This window comes from Pantherophis guttatus, chromosome 1 (genome assembly GCF_059756535.1).
Source record: "Pantherophis guttatus breed Tessera chromosome 1, ASM5975653v1, whole genome shotgun sequence".
NCBI lineage: Eukaryota > Metazoa > Chordata > Lepidosauria > Squamata > Colubridae > Pantherophis > Pantherophis guttatus.
The window spans coordinates 251,415,863-251,433,687 of record NC_142063.1 but is presented as its reverse complement, the minus strand read 5'-3'; positions in this window follow the sequence as shown (position 1 = coordinate 251,433,687).

Sequence of the window (17,825 nt, the reverse complement as noted above, 5' to 3'; positions counted from 1 at the left end):
TTATTATGCATTAAGTCAGAGGCTTCTAAAATCCCCAAGTACTTGTAGCCTTCTTCTGATTTTACTGCCTTTATCATTTCTTCATTCTCTAGTTCTATTCCATCCTCTTTTATGATCTTGCCTGCTTTGGTTGCTATTGTTGCACATTTGTCAATTCCAAACTGCATACCAATGTCTTGGCTGAATTCTTTTGTGTTTTCAATTAATAAATTCAGTTCAGCTTTTGTTTTACCAAACAGCTTCAAATCATCCATGTACATCAAGTGCGAGATTTTCAGTCCTTTCTTTGCAAGTTCGTATCCACAGTTCATCTTCTTCAAAATGATTGTCAGTGGTAGCATTGAGAGTATAAAAAGTAGGGGTGAAAGGCGGTATATAAATAAAATTATTATTATTATTATTATTATTATTATTAATAATAATAATAATAATAATAATAATAATAATAATAATAATGTTTGCCGAGATGATATGTGGTACAATATGCATCCTTTAAACAAAGGAAAAGTCTTAAGGGTATGTTATTAATTTTGTTCTGAAAACATTAGGAATTCATGGAAATGATAAACAATACATAACTACAAGAAAGGGTCTGCTAAATTAAAGATATGCCAGCTGGGTGCTTTTTGTGATACACAATATATTTGTAGGGAATGCCATAAAATTTATTAAAGATATCATTGGGCTTAATTCTGTTTTAATAATATACTGCTTGGCTAGGTTGACTAGTTTGAACATCTACATACTACTAAAGCTCTCCTTCCTGCAACCTTTAACTGGGTAAAACAGTGTACCATAGGGCAAAATATTTTGAACCAAGGTCCCACAAATTGGCTAACATACAGAATGCATCCAAAATCCAAGATCCATAACACCCACATTGAAATCTGGCAAATTTTATAAAACATTTTATAACATAAATACTGTAATAAAGCAGTTTATGACATAATACAACATGTCACAAAATATTTTCTGTGCCGAAGTTTGATAGCACTATATAGTTCAACATTGGCTTGTTTTCAAGACAGATTCATCTCTGAATATATCCCAGCTTTTCCAATGGAGACAGTACATCTGTCATTTTTGAAGGCATCAAGGAATCTAGTAAGAAATATCTCTGAAGCAATGATCCAAGGATCACAGGTTGTCTAGTCTATAAGTCTATAATTTTATAAGAGTATAAAAGTCTCTTGGAAAGTGCTTAATTGCAGGTAGTCCTTGACATACAAGCATTTGTTTAGTGACCATTCAAAGTTACAACGGCATTGATAAAAGTGAATTATGACCATTTTTCACACATATGACTATTGCAGCATTCCCGTGGTCATGTAATCAAAATCTAGAAGCTTGGCAACTGACTCATATTTATGATGATTGCAGTGTCATAAGTTGAAGACTACCTGTACTGAAAATGTGGGGTCTAACAAGTGGTCTATATAAACCTTTGAAAAGTATATACTAATCCAGGACTATTAATATATCCATTTAATACAACTAATAAGTAGTCTCGGATGAGTATCTATTTTCCAAAGAGTACTTTCACCAGTTCAATGGTTCCTGGATGAATATTTATGTTCAAAATTAAGAATTCATTTCATTAAGCAGTACTAATAGGAGTATTGTATTTAATCATTTTTTTCTGTCATGTTAGAAATTTGATGCCAATTTTGGGAGATTCAATAGGAGACAGCATTCATGACTTTTGAGAGTTTATTGGTCTGTGAACTGTTGGTTAGACTTGTAAATCCATATAGGAAGGATGAGATAGATTTTAGATAGATGATAGATAGATAGATAGATAGATAGATAGAAAGAAAGAAAGAAAGAAAGAAAGAAAGAAAGAAAGAAAGAAAGAAAGAAAGAAAGAATTCCTTATTGGCCAAGTGTGATTGGACACACAAGGAATTTGTCTTGGTGCATACGCTCTCGTTGTACATAAAAGAAAAGATTCATTCGTCAAGAATCATAAGGTACAACACTTAATGATAGTCATAGAGAAACAATCAATATAAATCTTAAGGATAGCAACAAGGTTACAGTCATACAGTCATAAGTGGGAGGAGATGGGTGATAGGAACGATGAGAAGATTAATAGTAATGCAGACTTAGTAACTAGTTTGACAGTGTTGAGGGAATTATTTGTTTAGCAGAGTGATGGTGTTCAGGGAAAAAACTGTTCTTGTATCTAGTTGTTCTGATGGGCAGTGCTCTATAGCATCGTTTTGAGGGTAGGAGTTGAAACAGTTTATGTCCAAGATGCAAGGGGTCTGTAAATATTTTCACAGCCCTCTTTTTGACTCGTGCAGTATACAGGTTCTCAATGGAAGGCAGATTGGTAGCAATTGTTTTTTCTGCAGTTTGAATTATCCTCTGAAGTCTGTGTCTGTCTTATTGGGTTGCAGAACCAAACCAGGCAGTTATAGAGGTGCAGATGACAGACTCAATAATTTCTCTGTAGAACTAGATCAGCAGCTCCTTGGGCAGTTTGAGCTTTCTGAGTTGGTGCAGAAAGAACATTCTTTGTTGTGCTTTTTTGATGATGTTTTTGATGTTAGCTGTCCATTTTAGGTCTTGCAATATGGTAGAACCTAGAAATTTGAAGGTCTTTACGGTTGATACTGTGTTGTCTAGTATTGTAAGAGGTGGTAGTATGGGAGGGTTTCTCCTAAAGTCCACCACCATTTCTACATTTTTGAGTGTGTTCAGGTCCAGATTCTTCTGTTTGCACCACGAGGCTAGTTGTTCAACCACCCGTCTGTATGTGGATTCATAATTGTCTCAAATGAGACCAATCACTGTTGTGTCATCTACAAACTTCAGTAATTTAACAGATGGATCATTTGAGATGCAGCCATTGGTATATATAGTAGAGAGAAGAGAAGTGGAGAGAGCACACAGCCTTGTGGGGGCGTCTGTGCTAATTGTACAGGTATCTGATGTGATTCTGCTTAGCTTCACTTGCTGCTTCCTGTCTGTTAGGAAGCTTATGATCCATTTACAAGTGTGTTCAGGTACCGCTAGCTGGTTTAGCTTAGTTAGAAGAATGTCTGGAATGATGGTGTTGAATGCTGAACTAAAGTCTACAAAGAGGACCCTTGCGTAGGTCTTCGGAGATTCAAGATGTTGCAGGATGTAGTGCAGAATCATATTAACAGCATCATCTGTTGATCTATTTGCTTGGTATGCACATTGCAGGGGATCTAACAGCGAATCCGTGATGGTTTTCAAGTGAGACATCACTAGCCTTTCAAAGGTTTTCATAACTACAGAGGTTAGAGCAACTGGTCTGTAGTCGTTCAGTTCCTTGATTTTACACAGTTCTGTAGCTGTATTTCAATAGAATGGGCCAACTCGCCGTAGCCAACTTGTCACAGTCAACTCACCATGGCCAACTCACTATGAGAGAACTCATTGCAGGACAATTTAATAATTCAATTTAATTATTTAAAATAAATTTTAAAATATTTTATTTTTTGTCATTCATATTTCATTCTGTCCCTCCTTTTGCATCCTTTCTTTAATGATTCTGTTCCACCATTTCTTTGATATTAGTATAAATCTTGTCCCGCAGTGAGTTGTCCTGCAGCAAGTTGGCCATGACAAGATGGCCATGGCAAGTTGGCTGTGGCGAGTTGACCATGGCAAATTGTCATAGTCCCGTACTTCAAATGACACAAATGGAGTGATCACATGATATGTGTTGACCAACAATAAACGGTTAGATGTCTACAAGTAAAAAAGAAAGAAGTATCTCTCTTTAAAAATACATTTTAAAATATTCATCACTTTTCTCCACACTCCAGTAAGATGAAGTGTGAACTTCAATGAATATGTTTTTAATCTTAAACATGAAACAAGTTGCTAAACAATAGGTGTTGATCAGTAAATTTATGTGTTGAAGAATGAAATATGAATAATTTGCATTAATAAAAAGTCTCATGAGCAAGTTATGTTTGTATTTATGTAAATTGGAAGAAAATTCTTAAAACAACTGCAAGTTACATGATGTTACAAATATGAATGAATTTTATTTTTACTTATGTGTATCTTCTTAAATCTGTCAGAAAAAAAACCCAGACTGAAATATTGCTCTGTGTTTTGGACACGAAAGCAGCAACATTCCACCAATTTGCATACTATATGTTCCAGATTAGTAGAAATTACAAACATATTTAGAATAAGTTTATGGATTATGGGGTGTGTGTGTGAATGTGTGTGTGTAATTTTTGTAGTTGATACTTTTGATACAGTGTACATATAACAAAAACCTGCTTAATAGAATCATTATAAAGTTATTGGCAAACAGTTATATTAGCCTCTTCCTACTTTTTCACCTGGCTAAAATAAAATATCCATATTTTTGACATGCTTTATTCACATAGAATGAAAAAGGTTTTTCATCAGGTACATGTGAAATGGCTCCAAGTTTATTCAGATTATTCATTCAAATCATTAGGTTTGATCATTTTTGAATTAAAAAATCAAGTTTATTCAATTTCATCTTTCAAACAACTGAATGGGGTCAATCTAATCAATCTGCACCATCTGTAAAATCAGTCTGATTCTGTCAAAAACAGTTTCTGAATGGAGAACTCCAACATGGTTCAGAGATTTGATTCAACTCATCAATCTGATTCAAAGGTTTAGATCAAACTGCAGTATAAATCTAAAATCCACTAAGAATTCTATCTAAGAATAGAAGCTTTATACATACAGTTCTATTTTTCAGCATGGTTACCATCTCTATGTGCCATGTAACTACAGCAAAAAGACAACAGATGGATTTTTAAATGAATTTTATGACAAATTTAACAAATCTTTATGTTGCTTTTTTTACTATTTTCACAATGATTCAACAATTGACTCATCAGCACTATTCTGACTCCAAATTTTGGAGGCTATCCAGGTCATCATAAATACTTTTAATCTGTTTTAACAGTCTGTTTGCTCTTTGCCAGGAAGCATCTGGTATCTGAAAGCATGAGTCTTTCAGGAAGCAGAAATGAAATCCAAGTTTTCTTTGACAATCTCATTCTCTTATTCATTGTTTTCAATGTTAGGAAAGTGGAAAAATACACTCCTGGACTTGTAATCCTTGCACGTCTGGTGTACATCAGCAGCCATTTTGCCTTGTGCACATTGTCCAAAGTAAACACAACATAACATCCCTGAGGTGGCAGCTTCTGCAGGAAAAAAAAAGTAACTGCATCTCTACAACTGCCCATTTGCTGTCCAGACTGATCTTTTCAAAAGGCATTCTTTCTGACCATCTGGCATAATCACTTGTGCAGACTTGGTATGAGTATCTGGGAAATTCTACTGTGAAATGTTGCTAAAAGAAGAAGAGATGTGAGATTTGTGTTAGGTTAATGAATTTCGGGCTTTATTGTAACAGTTGTTGTTGTCAGCCATTTGTGTCTGACCTTTGGCTACTGTATGGATCAGCACCCTCCATGCCCCTCTGTCTTGCACCTCCTCCTTCAGATCTTCCATGGTCATCCCAGTGTCATACTTTACAGTCTCCAGCCAGTGGATATATATTATAACAGTCACTGTTTATTTAATTATGGCTGGGTTAACTAAACAGTGTAGCTCAGAGAATGGTTCTTTTCTTGTGAACAAAGGAACCCCAAAGGGAGTATCATTTAAGACAGCAGCCCCTAACCTTTTGGGCACCAGAGACTGGTTCAGTTCTATTGACCGGAGGGAGCATGGTGTTGCACGCTGTCTGTATCCCGGGGATGGGGCTTCACTTGTTTGTGCAGCCCAGTTGCTGGCATGCCGCAGGCCAGGGTTGGTTCATGGACCAGGGTTGGGGACTCCTGATTTAAGATGAGGTTTTCCCTTAATTACTTGGAATTTTCCTAATTAGTGTCCAAATAAAGAAGCTCTGTTAATACATCCAGATCCTTCAACTATGATATATCTGCATTCTTGATGGAGGAGTTTAAGAACATCCAAAGAAAAACTAGCGTGATCAAAAGTACACAAATTAGTAAACATCATACCACAAAGTTACTAATCACTTCTAAGAAAGGTTAGACTGGGAAGGGAGTAGATACTGCTGGTGATAATAAAATACAGGAGCAATAGATCACCACAAAAGGGTTTTATATGGGTTACATATTCTTCATCCAGTACTGGATATTTTCTGAGAAGTTATCTTGCTGCATATTCTTCATTTACATATATCTATCAATCTATTTTTAAAGTAGCTATATAACCCTGCACAAGTTTATCCATGAAGTTAGTTTTGTGTATATTTGTTGAATTTTACGTCTAGGATATTTAGAATAACTTTCAAAAGAGAGATAGTTTGTAAGATCACAATGCTTGAGGCTACTTTAAGTACAGAACTGCAACATTCAGCCCACATCCTAGGTAAAAATATATTTAGTAGTTTAATTAGGTGAGCCCAATGGTTGACCTCTTAAGTTTACTATATTCTCTTTAACATGGAAATATGAGGCTAAGAACGGAAGATATTCATGGCTGTGATTCTTATCCTTACTATTCACAATTGAGGAACATATGTGCTCCTTTGGCACACTGCATTCACGACCATCTGTTCTCGGTGCATAAAATACAAATACGGTTTGTGTTGCTTGCAGTAAGATGAGCAAAATGATGAATGAGAATTTAAGCTACTAGCTTTCCTAGGCTTAAAAAAGACACACCAGCTATGAAGGAAGGATTTGCATTATACATGATGAAAACTTGTATGACCAATGTTGAAATACATACATACATACTAAGTCAGGGTAAAACAGTTTACCATTGAGTAACACAATATTAATGATAGAGAAATTGCCAATATTTGTGTACACTCAATATTTGCAGCTTTCTTAACAAAGCTGAAAAAATATTTGGTAAATGCAAATAGATAACCTCAAATCAGAGAAAACCATTTTTATTGGAATTTGATCTACTGATTTGTTTCATTTTAGCACATCTTTCTTTCCTTGTAGCTTAAATTAATTTCAAGTTTCAGGTATTTAATCATTTAATGAATATCTCAGATATGCATCAATTAATTTTTCAACTATGGCTAATTTCTAGGAATATTGGCATGATTACAGCTTAATAAATTATTTAATGCAAGACATTCTAGAAATCAAGAAGCATATCTTTCTTCAAGAAAGACATAGGATCAACTTTTGAACCTCTTGTTTAGAATAACAATATGGGAGTGTGTATCTGTTCCTACTACCCTGTGTAGAAGGAAGGAAGGAAGGAAGGAAGGAAGGAAGGAAGGAAGGAAGGAAGGAAGGAAGGAAGGAAGGAAGGAAGGAATAGATGGATAAGAGTTCCAATTCAGGGGGGGGAATAGGTGCTTTAAAGAGCAAAGAAATGTTCCATTCATATCCTTGTACCACGAAGCATCTTTTTTGAAATTGTTCTGAAGCATTATGTAGCTTTATAACATAATACTAAATTTCTATACCAAAACTATAACAAAAGAAAAGCCTGAACAGGGTTATAAGTGAAGCATGGAAAAAGGCCAAAATGGGACTTTTAGCTATAGGGTTGTTATACTGCCTTTAGAACAAAGGGCTAAACTGGATTATATGCAAACTGAATATTATCCTGGCTTGCTTTTTATAAGGAGTAGTTTTAACAAGACACAAAGCAGATTAGAAAAGGATATATCAGGATCTGAATTAATGGACTGGAAATGGAACAAAATGATTTTATGTAAAAGGATTTTTAATATGAGGATACAAGCAGGAGACAGTAAGTTAAGTACTTAACCAAACTCTCTTGTTAAATTCACTGCCACTTTAAATTACTTTACTTTTCTTGGACAATGCTTATAGGATAATATTCATCAGAATAATATTATCAGGATGATATAATCTCTTTGTCAACCCTGAAGTTGATCTAACCAGATCCATCTTGGAGCTTCAGTGTTGCCACACTGGAGCTGAGGGATAGGGAGGGGGGATTAGAGATAGCTGGGGTTATGTTTCCGACGTCCCAATATAGTCAGTTGACGCCATCGCTGACTATTGGGGGCGAATCACTGGCCCCCACGGAGAGGGCTCGCAACTTGGGCGTCCTCCTGGACTCATGGCTGTCTTTAGAAGAGCACTTGACAGCCGTGACCGGGAGGATCTTTCATCAGGTTCGCCTGATTCGCCAGTTGCATTCCTTTCTGGATCGGGACTCCCTACACACAGTCACTCATGCCCTCGTTACCTCCCGCCTGGACTATTGTAACACTCTCTACATGGGGCTCCCCTTGAGGAGCACCCGGAGGCTCCAACTGGTGCAGAGTGCAGCCGCACGGGTGGTTATGGGAGCAACATGGCGCTCCCATGTGACACCTCTCCTGCATGAGCTGCACTAGCTCCTGGTGGTCTTCTGGGTGCGCTTCAAGGTTTTGGTTACCACCTTTAGAGCGCTCCATGGCTTAGGACCTGGCTACTTACGGGACCGCCTACTACCACAAACAGCCTCCCACCGGCCGGTACGCTCTCATAGAGAGGGGCTCCTCGAGGTGCCATCAGCCAAACAATGTCGACTGGCGGCCCCTAGGGGGAGGGCCTTCTCTGTGGGGGCACCTACTATCTGGAACGAGCTCCCCCTGGAGATACGGAGGATCCCGGATCTGCGCACTTTCCGCCGTGCTTTGAAGACACTCCTATTCCAGCAGGCCGGCCTGGCCTAATTTTTTCCCCTTCTTTTAAATTTTTAAACTGAAATTTTAATTTGTTTTAAATTATTGGGAGTTTTAAATTTTCTCGGGCAAAAATTATTTAATTGGGTTTTAATCATGTTTTAACTTTTGTATTTATGTGTTTTATTTTGTGCCTGTTCACCGCCCTGAGTCCTTCGGGAGTAGGGCGGTATACAAATTTAATAAAATGAAAATGAAATGAAAATGTAGCCAAAATAAAATACTTTCTCTTGGGAACTAAGGATGTTCTCACACCTGGACTGTCCTGGAAGGAGGAGTGAGGTCACCAGACAACCAGACAGCGTCTTGATTGGACCATATGACTGATTGTTTGGGGTTGTGGAAAAACGTTCTCTTTTAATTAGGTGAAAACCGTGGGAAACTTCAGTCAGTTTTCACCAGATCTGTGCCAATATGATATTTCCAATAAAGCTATTCTTTGAGGAATTCACCTGCCTCAGAGTTCTGCTTGATATGGATTATTACTTGGAACTCTGAGACTCTTCACAATTTTCCGAAATGTCTCCCCATCTTTTCTCTCTCCCTCTCTCTCTCTCTCTCTCTCTCTCTCTCTCTCTCTCTCTCTCTCTCTCCCTTCCTCCCTCTCTCCTTCCCTCTCTCTCTCTCTTCCAGATATTCCAGTGGAAAATTTCTGTTCTATCCTGCTGTATCACCAATAACAACCTGTCCAATAGCCAAAAAGGACACTAAAAGCACATTAGATCTTTCTTATGTTCTCAGTGAAGAACAATGTCCTCTCTTATCTTTCCATGGTATATCACACAGACTTGGCCATGTTAAAAATTATCCTCTTTTGCCTCTTTTGAGAGGAAAATATTTTGTTTAGTGCGCTTGAGACAGCAAACTAAAATAAGGGGGCTAGAGATCAAAAATTGCAGCACCTCGCTTATTCAGACACTTTTCCTCTTTGTCATTGCATCCTGCTCAGATATGCTCGTTAAGGCAATAAAAGGTTATCTTAACTTTTGAATGTTAAGAACTTTTCTTAGCCTCTCTTTCTCTCAAGTTTCTTTGCTCTCTTTGACAGCAAAGAAAGTTTTATCTATTTCTGCAATGCCAACTACTCATTTTCTAGACTTTTGCAGGCCAGTTATGGTAGCTGGTCTAGTTGATTCATCAATAGTGTAATTTCCAAACAGAACCAACTTCAGAAAAATGCTTTCATTTCCTAAGGCTCAGCCTCATACAGCTTAATTGGCATTTAGTGAATAATTTAACCTAATGATGCAAAGGAAGAAAAAAAAAAGCAGGTGAAAGTATAATGGAATCATCCAGGGGAAGAAGAAAATTGGCTCAGAATGTTACATTTCCTTTTGCTTTAAGCACCTAAGTTCCTATCATAATTTAAAGTCATACAGTGGTAACCATCCATTTCTTAATAAATCAGTTAAATGCACTTTCTCTCTTTTTTTTCTTAAATGGGGAAGAGAAAGAATTTAACTGCAGTCTGCCATGATTTGTGAAACATTTCCACTCTAACAGTGTCACCTCTGTTTCAGCACATAAGTCAACAACTTCATACAGAAACAGTGAGGAGCCTTCTGGTCTAGACAGAATGTGGGATGTGGGCATAGGTTGGATCTATTCCTGTGAAACAGTGGCATGTGGAATGGAGAGTGAAATACAGGAGAGAAAACAAGGAGGCCCCTGTGGTAATATCACCCTTGAAGGCAACCCGAGTATCCAAAACTCACAAAGTGGATTTCCTGGTGAAATCAGGCCAGCTGTAGAGTACCTTCTTCTTTGACATCTGTTTACGGATGTCACTGATTTTGTGTCAGACGAAATTTCTCTTCAGGCCTTCTCATAAGCCGCAGTGCTAATGTATCAGAGCAGGATGTTAAAAGACAGCTTGGGCATGGAGGGAACTCTGACCAACTGGATTTTGTAAATTTGGAACCATGGTGTGATGAAGCAAAAGATAAAATGAATTTTATAGCAAGCCATCCTTTAATATTAATTAGAATAGAAGGGATCTCGGAGTCTTCTAGTCCAACACCCTGCTGAAGCAGGAGACCCTACACTATTTCAGACAGGTGGCTGTTCAGTCTTTTGTTAAAAATCTCCAGTGATGAAGCACCCATAACTTCTGAAATCAATTGTCCTAAACAATTGTTTAATTGTCCTCCCTCTTAGGATGTATCTCCTAATTCCAGGTTGCTTCTCTCCTTGATTAGTTTCCATACATTATTCCTTGTCTTGCCTTCTAATGCTTTGGAAAATAAGTTGCCCCCCTCTTCTTTTTGGCAGCCCCTCAAATCCTGGAATACTGCTATCATGTCATTCCTAGTTCTTCTTTTCTCCAGAGTAGCCATTCCTGCAACTGTTCTTCATATGTTTTTGTCTTCAGGCCCTTAATCATCTTAGTTGCTCTTTTACTCTTACTAGGCATTAAGTGTAACAAACATTTCCAAAACTAGTTTCCACACTAGGTTGTGAAGAACTGAAGAGAAAGTGGTTCCTATTGTAATGTTCATGCCTCTGTTTCTACCTCTGCTATAGGGTAAAGTGATAGTTCTCAAAAATGATGAACTTTGTATTTATCTCTATTAACTTTCATTTTGTTACTTCCATATCATTTTTATGCTCTATCAAGAACATTTTGAAGGCTGCTTCAATCTTTCAGAGTATCGGCTGCTCCATCCAGTTTTGTGTCATCAGCAAATGTGATAAGAATTTACTCCATCCTTCATCGAATACCTTAATGAAACTATTTATGAGTATCAGGCTCATTACTATGGTATAATGCTTGATACCTCCATCTAGTCTGATAAGGAACCATTGATGAGGACAGTTTTCAAATCAGAAATTAAACTGATAGCCCATATTTACTATCTTGCTAATCAGAATGCCAATGAGGTACAGTGTTGAATACTTTGCTTAAGTCAAGGGAAATTATATGGACAGCAATCTTATGATCAAACAAAACTGTCAAATCGAGCAGTCTCCCCATTTTCATTTATTTCAATTGAAAAAGGAATACCCCTATGTACAGTTCAGTGTACAGTTCCATTATCCTTGTGGGCATAATGGGCTTATGGATGCACAGTAATTAATGGCATCTCATGATCTGCCATCCTCCCCCCATACACTTTAAACTATTCTTCTGACAGAGTTAAGAAAACAACGTTGATGCAAATCACCTAGAATGATAGCGTACTGCTGCCAAAGCATTGATATTCCAAATATGGACTTAAGTTCTAGTAGCAAAAAAGTGTTCTCTCTCTTCCTGTCCCAATTTCAATTAGTGGGTCTAAAATCAATCTAACAGCCATTAAATATTATGATGTTCACATGGGACATATGGTTTGTTTGGATCTCATAAAACAAATATAGCCATACTTGAAAATTTTCATCAGAATGGTTAAGATGGTTGGGTTTCATCAGAACAAAACTCCAAACAAATCAAGTATTTTGCTCCAACAAAAATCTTGGGATGGGCATGTATTATTTCAACTTCCAAACACATGATTAATCTATTCCAAAACTCTTTGGTATTTTTGGGACAGTCAAAAGACTGCCATTGAAAAAGACCACATTGTATTCCAAAGTCAGAACAGACAAAGCATTTTGCTTCAACTTTAAAACATTCTCAGAAAATATAAATATCATTTTGAGCTCAAGACTGACAATAAGTTGGAAACATTTTGAGCTTGAAAACTGTTGCATATCCTTAATAATATGATGCAGAAAATGATGACAATCTATTTCTACTTGTCCCAATTACTTTTGCATTCAAAGACTGATATGTCCCATTATACTGTACGTTCATAATGTAAACAAAAAAAACCCATTTATATTGTTATATTAAAAAAAACAACTTTCTCAACATATTCTAGACCTTTTTCCCCCCAAAATGGACAATAGTAACAGTTATTTTTGCTCAAAAATGCATTGAGAAAGAGAGAAAGAAAGAAGCCAGACCAGGTCAGCTCATACAGAATGAGAATAATATCCCAGTATGTCTTTCACAAATTCTAACAAAGAGAAATAAAAATAAGACATTTTTCTCAAAATACTATTTAAAAGCCAGCATGTCTTCTCTTGTGTTTTTCACTTACAAGAACAGTCATAATGTGAACTACAATAAAAGTGAGTGGTTTAATTGACAACAGAAAAAATACCCCCAAAAAAGTAAAAAAAGTGGGATGGATGAGTGGGAGGAGTAACATCAGGAAAAGGACAAAATATTTACATCTCCTTTCAGGTCATCAATCACCTCACCTACTCTTTTTTTTTTTACTCAAAAAAGATTTGGTGTTGCAGCAGGCATACTTCCATTTATGTGACATTTATTTAATGCTTGCTTATACTTTGGTTATTTAGTGATTATAAGAAAGTAAAAGGAACAAATACCCCCCCAAAAGTAAAAAGAGTGGGATGGATGAGTGGGAAAGTAAAAGGAACAAAGGAATAGGATGGGAGAAGGGATGTATCCCTTTGGAGGTAAGGTGGTGAATAATATCTAAGGAATTGAGCTTAAAATTGCTGGGCTGTTGTCAAAAGTTCACAAACCCTCACAGCCTCAGCGAGGCCAAAACCGCAGCCCCTGCCACAGATGGACTGCCTGGCAGCCCACGGGTGCCAAAAGAGTACTGAGACCTATCGGGGGTCTTTAGCAAGGAAGACTGCAACTTCCTCCCCCTTCGCCGCTCAACAGACTGTGCAATCGAATTTGTGCCAGGAGCCAAGCTGCCTAAACCAAAGAAATGGAAGAGCTAAGGAAATACATTGATGCCAATTTAGCATGTGGGTTTATCCAGCCCACAAAATCCAGAGTGGCACCACTAGTATTATTTAAGGGAAAAAAAGATGGGGGGATGAGGCTTTGCATTGATTTTTGTGAAATTAATGCCGTGTGCATGGAGAACACCTCCCCCCTTCCCCTCATGAAGGGCATGCTAAGTCATTTAGCCAAGGGCAAGGTGTTCACTAAATTGGACTTGAGAGAAGCCTATTATTGTATAAGGATCAAAGAAGAAGATGAATGGAAGACTGCCGTTAACTGTCTGCTTGGCAGCTTCCAATTCAAAGTCATGCCCTTTGGTCTGCAAGGGGCCCCAGCAGTCTTCATGCAACTAATAAATGAAGTGCTGCATGAGCACCTATACAAAGGGGTCCTAGTTTACCTACACAACATTCTTATATTCAGTGAGACTCTCAAGGAGCATGTAAAGCTAGTGCGACAAGTGCTGAAAAAAACTCCTCACCGCATAGCTCTACACAAAGTTGTCAAAATGTGAATTCCAGAAAACCTCCCTAGATTACCTAAACTACCAAATATCCAGCAGAGTGGTGTACTGTAAAAACAAACCAAGTAACATGATTGAAGTCTGGGAATATATACATTTATTTAAGCAATGTTTACTAAATGAACAATTGTTTAATTGTTGACAGTACAAGTTTTCCCCCCCTCTAAATTGTATCTAGTTGTTCCTCAAGCATTTAATACATACAAGAGACCTTAAGAAGATCATAAAATGTGATACAGTGTTTCTCTAAGTATGTTATATGTACATTATGTGAATTCACAATAGACTGAGACTTTCACAAAGATAAATTGATAAATATGTAGGTAACCATTTGTATCATTCATTGGAATGTAATCCAAAAGGGGAAGAGTACTAACTGGAGCAATGATACAATTCAGTTGACAATATAAGCCCTATTCTGGAAATCAGATCAACTCCCAACCAAAGACAAATTAATCTCAAAGATAACAGAGTGTGCCGAAATGGATAGATTTACGCTGGAACTCCAGGATAAGGAAGAAAGTGAATATTATCTTGTGTGGCACCAGTGGTATCAATGGCTGGAAAAGAAAATCAGTACAAATATATGAAAGAAAATAGGGTAGAAAATTAAAAATTGGAAATGAATAAAGAGGAGATGCAAGATTATTTTTAATTTAAAACACTTGAATTGAGAATATATCATTCATTCATTAACTTACAAAACAATATATATTCTGAGGATGACCAAAACATATATGTAAAATGTGGTGTGGGTATGTAGGTGGTGGGAACCTGTTTGTCTTTGCAATGTCTTTGTATTTTTTGTATTGTCTTTATATCTTTGTTTAAAATCCAATAATAAAAAAAAAGACAATATAAGCCCTATTCGCTAGTTTCCAAAGAGCAAAATACAATTTTATACCACTGTTTTTCAGGCATACTTCCCAGTCTAAGATAAATACTCATCTTTGATTAATTGAATATGGAATTGCTCGATCATATGTTACATTATTTTAATTCTGCTGATGAAATTTTCATTTATTCCAAAGCCGTGAACTTCACCTTTGCAACTATTTCCATTTGTGGCTAGAAACTGCAGTTTCACAATTTCATTTTCTACACCTTCAGAAATTCACAACTCATTAAGATTTCCTAAGTAGTTCATAAACAAAGCCTTGTATTGTTATTACCACCTAATTAAACTACATAAAACGTGAATGTTTTATGACATTTTATGAAGCTTATTCAGCTGTGAGATTATGCAAGAACTTATTATTCCAACTGCAGCTAATTGTACTCTTCCACGTTTAAGTCAGTTATAAATTAACCTAACGAACACTATGCTTAAATAATGCAACTGTCTCCAATTAAAGTAAGCCTTCTGAAAGTGTATTTGAAAACAAACAAGCAATGCTTATTTTATTTCTTTTAACACACAATTTTCTTACTCATAGTTGTAACTGGAATCACAACTGTGAAGCATAAAAAGACTACGTGACATTTTAAATTGTTAGTCATCAGAGCAGGAATCAGTTCTTTAATGCCCTGTAACATTCTATGCACATTTGCTTATACTACATAAATAAACAATATTGATAACAATTTACCATCAAAGTTCAAGTTGATCAATGAATAATTCAATGGTGAAAAAATTAAGGTTCTACATTTAGGCAAGAAAAACCAAATGCATAGGTACAGTATAGGTGGTACCTCGCTCATTAGTAGTGACTGTGAGAGACATCTTGGAGTCCTAGTGGACAATCACTTAACTACGAGCCAGCAGTGTGCTACAGCTACCAAAAAAGCCAACACAGTTCTAGGCTGCATTAACAGAGGGATAGATTCAAGACCACATGAAGTGTTAATACAACTTTATAATGCTTTGGTAAGGCCACACTTGGAATACTGCATTCAGCATTGGTCACCACGACGTAAAAGAGATGTTGAGACTCTAGAAAGAGTGCAGAGAAGAGCAACAAAGATGATTAGGGGTTTGGAGGCTAAAACATATGAAGAATGGTTACTGGAATTGGGTATGTTTAGTCCGATGAAAAGAAGGACTAGGGGTGACATGATAGCAGTGTTGCAATATCTCAGGGGTTGCCACAAAGAAGAGGGAGTCAAGCTATTCTCCAAAGCACCTGAGGGCAGGACAAGAAGCAATTGATGGAAACTAGTCAAGGAGAGAAGCATCTTAGAACTAAGGAAAAATTTCCTGACAGAACAATTAACCAGTGGAACAACTTGCCTCCAGAAGTTGTGAATTCTCCAACACTGGAAGTTTTTAAGAAGAGCTTGGACAGCCATTTGTCTGAAATGGTATAGAATTTCCTGCCTGAGCAGGGGTTTGGACTAGAAGACCTCCAAGGTCCCTTCCAACTCTTTTATTCTATTCTATTCTATACCTGAAAGAAAGTCCATCTTTAGCATCATTTGGCAGTACTAAGTGAACTTCTCTTCTAAGTAGTCCACCCCACTTATGTCTGCAACCATGTTGTCCCAGAAGCAGGTGCCATTTTGGGAGCAGCTACAATGAATAGTGGCTGCTTTGAAAAGGTGCTCACATTCCATACAGTATAAAAAATAATAATATTAATAAGTTAATAAATTTAAGGCACCAAACTAGAAGCCAGGAGACTCTGAGTTCTACTCCTGCTTTAGGCATGAAAGTTGGCTAGTGACTTTGGGCAAGTCACTCAATCTCAGCCCAACCACATCTTAAAAAATGCTTTTTAAAAAATCCATACTGAATTTAACTTTATCACACCATAAATATCTATCAGATGTGGATCTTGTCAGATGTAAATGCCTTATTCTCTAATGTGTAAATAGTATATGAACGGGGTATCAGGGGTTAACTTATTCTCCACTTCTTAATGTATTCATAATTCACCACTCCCACATATAGCTCCACCCATTGTATATATAAGGAGCTACATGCACCCTTTTCCTTGCTTCTATCTGTGAATATTCAGTGAATATAGAATGCCTATTGTAAATAAAAGGAAATATATTTAAACCTTTAACTCTTACTAATCTTATTGAGTCTGATCCTGAAAATATTGCAACAAGCTGGTAGCAGAGGATGGTTAATTGACTCAATAAAAACTTAAAAATGTCTAAGAAAGATAGGCCCAACACCAGGGCCTACAGCAAAGAAATGGAAACAGAACAAGAAATAATCAACGAATCCACAAACGCAATTTCGAGAGAATCCGAAGAATACACCACTGAAGACGAAGAAATAATAGATGAAAATGATGACCAGGAGGAAATCGAGATAGAGAATAACGAACTCAGGTCAGAGATATTAAAATTATTAAAGAGCCAGAAGAATGATGAAAGCCTCATCGCGAACCTCCAAGATATGCTGAAGAACAGCGGAGCAGCGAGAGAGAAAAACATCACTAATGAAAAGTCTAAAGACCCAAAAATAGTGAGTGATATGACTGCAGAGAAAATCATTGCGAAGAAGAAAAACGGTGATCCCACGCGAAATTTTGAATGGCAGCCATCTTGGTTTCAACAGGCCTCCAAGATGAGCGAAGCAGAGCCAATCAAAAAGCTCAATTCAAAATTTCTGGCGCGAAAAACATTACCAGACAACGAAAATGAAAAAGAAGATTCAAACACCTCAGAAGAATCAGAATCAGAAAGTGAAGGTGATTCAACAAACTACCAAATAAAATCAGCAATGAAAACGCTTTTTGCCGCATTTGGGCCAAAACTAAAAATTACTAAAAAGCTAACGAAGAAGCGAGCGAGCAAGCCAATGCCTCAAGACCTGCCCGCTCCCATCCTGACTACGAGAGCGCTGACGCCCGAACCCAGAGAGCCTTGCCGATACCGCCCTACGCCACAGACCGAAGCAAGCACCAACGCCCTCAAAA